We start from the raw sequence: 1001 nt of genomic DNA, 5'->3' as shown, positions 1-1001 counted from the left end.
AAGAGACCGATAGAATAAGTACTAGGCTTACAAAAGAATAAGTCCTGGGGTTGATTTGCTCTACTAAAGGTGGTGCTCCAGCATGGCCACAGTCAAATGACTGAAACAAGTAAAAGTGCAAAAGTGTAATAACACAAGTAACAATAATAACACAAACAACATAAATCAATGGTTGCTTGATCTTCTCCAAAATTGGACTTGTACCATCTAGAAGGATAGAAGGCACATCTAAATGGTCACTCGACCTGCTGGAAATTACAGCCAAATCTTCTTCAAAAACGTACTCTACCATCTTGAAGAAACGAAGGATAATCTAAGTCACTGGTTCTCAACCAGGGTCCAAATGGCCCTTGAGGGTCTATATGAGATTTTGTTAAAATTTATCTAATAAATTAGTTATATTTTCACAATACACAAAATATTTTAATAATTATTTTAATACAATTCCTAATAATATTTAATTATAAAAATATAACTGGAATTTTTTAACATCGAATGGCTTGGAGGGTCTGATAGAGTGAAACTGGAATCAAATGGACCCACAGGTAAAAAATGATTGAGAAACACTGTAGAATATAAAGCAAGACATGACAGAGTTGGCTAGTATTTACACTGGACAATATGTCGGCATTATAAAATCAAAACCACTGACAAATGGTATAAACACCATCCTGAAGCTGTGACTGAGGGAGAAAATGTGTCGGTTCTCTGGGACTTCCCTGTACATACCGATAAAACTATAAAAGCTAATAAACCGGATATTATTATAAAAGATCAGACAAAAAAGATGCGTTTATTAATTGACATGAGTATTCCTTGTGATTACAATATAGAGGCGAAAGAATTTGACAAGATCAGTAAATATAAAGACTTGCTAATAGAAATTGAAACAATGTGGCATCTCAAGGCGACTACTGTACCAGTGATTGTAGGATCTCTAGGAATGATAAAAAAAGGTACTGAATCCTATTTGAAAATGATACCAGGCTTACCATCCCTAC

The 1001-nt window shown here is 34.4% G+C and overlaps 1 protein-coding gene across 3 annotated transcripts in view; it reads left to right on the top strand.

The window, feature by feature from the left end:
- LOC106874429 (armadillo-like helical domain containing protein 1) overlaps positions 1-1001 on the top strand; it is a 28063-nt gene that overhangs the window by 14602 nt on the left and 12460 nt on the right. The gene's annotated exons all lie outside the window — the stretch shown is intronic.

This window comes from Octopus bimaculoides, chromosome 8, assembly GCF_001194135.2.
Source record: "Octopus bimaculoides isolate UCB-OBI-ISO-001 chromosome 8, ASM119413v2, whole genome shotgun sequence".
Lineage (NCBI taxonomy): Eukaryota > Metazoa > Mollusca > Cephalopoda > Octopoda > Octopodidae > Octopus > Octopus bimaculoides.
The sequence above is the reverse complement of the archived record's forward strand: the minus strand, read 5'-3'. Positions and strand labels throughout refer to the sequence as shown.